Source organism: Leucoraja erinacea, chromosome 15 (genome assembly GCF_028641065.1).
Source record: "Leucoraja erinacea ecotype New England chromosome 15, Leri_hhj_1, whole genome shotgun sequence".
Classification (NCBI taxonomy): domain Eukaryota; kingdom Metazoa; phylum Chordata; class Chondrichthyes; order Rajiformes; family Rajidae; genus Leucoraja; species Leucoraja erinaceus.
In genome coordinates, this window is record NC_073391.1 from 36,053,174 (window position 1) to 36,054,602 (window position 1,429).

General features: G+C 48.1%; 1 non-coding gene across 1 annotated transcript; it reads right to left on the minus strand.

Annotated features, from left to right (window-relative positions):
* Positions 1-741: 741 nt before the first annotated feature.
* trnas-uga (transfer RNA serine (anticodon UGA)) lies at positions 742-823 on the minus strand. Its single transcript has one exon. It is a non-coding gene; the product is annotated as a tRNA-Ser (tRNA).
* Between the last annotated feature and the right edge of the window lie 606 nt (positions 824-1,429).

Sequence of the window (1,429 nt, forward strand, 5' to 3'; positions counted from 1 at the left end):
ACCTACCCGAGTCCCTACAGCCCCTGAGAACCCCATGTGGTTTCAGTCTCTGAGGCCGATGTCAGAGCACCCTTCAAGAGGGTGAATCCACGCCAGGCACCCAGATCTGTGGTAGACACAAAATGCTGGAGCAACTCAGCGAGTCAGGCAGCATCTCTGGAGAGAAGGAATGGGTGACGTTTTGGATAGAGACCTTTCTTCAGACTGGAACATCACCCATTCATTCTCTCCATAGATGCTGCGTGACACGCCGAGTTACTCCAGCATGTTGTGTCTACTTTTGATTTAAACCAGCATCTGCAGTTCTTTTCTATACTAAATATATGTAACTGGCTGGAGTATTCAAACTCTGGCTTTCGTAGTCTGAGGTTCTCACCTGCTTCAAAAAAATGGGCCAGTAGTACTTACTATGTGTCTATCTTTAGTTTAAGCCAGCATCTAAAGTTATTTCCTATACTAAAGATATGTAAATGGCTGGAGTATTCAAACTCTGGCGTTTGTAGTCTGAGGTTCTCATCTGCTTCAAAAAAAGGTCCAGTACGATGCGATTCTTTAGTATAAACGAGCATCTGCAGTTATTGGTTTCTACCGAATATGTAATGATGTTGGAGAGGTGAAGGGCGTATCCGCCTGGATATGAAGATGAATACATCGTCAATTATGTATTTACGGCAGTGGGAAAGAATTTGCTACTTGCATTTTAAATCTGAAAATGTTGTCGAATTAGGAAAAATTGAAGACCGCAGCGAGCAGGGTTCGAACCTGCGCGGGGAGACCCCATTGGATTTCAAGTCCAACGCCTTAACCACTCGGCCATCGCTGCCGTGGAGAATACGTGGCAGATCAGCGCTCTTCACAACTCCGCCCGCTTCCGTAACCAGCCAGTTAGACTGTGTTGTCCTGAGGCGGCCCTGCTCCAGCTAGAGTGCGCCGCCTGTCAGCCAAAGCAGCAGACAGACACAAAAATGCTGGAGACGTAGAAAATAGGTGCAGAAGTAGGCCATTCGGCCCTTCGAACTTGCACCGCGGGCACCGCACCGCGAGAAACTCAGCGGGACAGGCAGCATCTCTGGAGAGAAGGAATGTTCTGGAAGGAACTGCAGGTGCTGGTTTGCACCGAAGATAGCCACAAAATGCCGGAGTAACTCGGGCTCTGCAGCTACTGCCGGCGCTGCCGATTACACCTGACTCCTGCATTTAAAACGGCGCGGGGTGGACGGCTGCTCCCTTCGCCAGTTGGCAACAGTTCGCCTCTAACACCAAGTTTAAGTTTAAAAATCTAATTCCAAAGTTTTATAAACAACAGCAAGTGATGAGTCCAGTGCAGTAACAAGGTTTGAAGGAGGGTCCCGACCCGGAATGTCATCTATCCATGGATTCCAGTGCGTGGACTAATGATTTTCGTTGTAAAAAACACACACACACATGT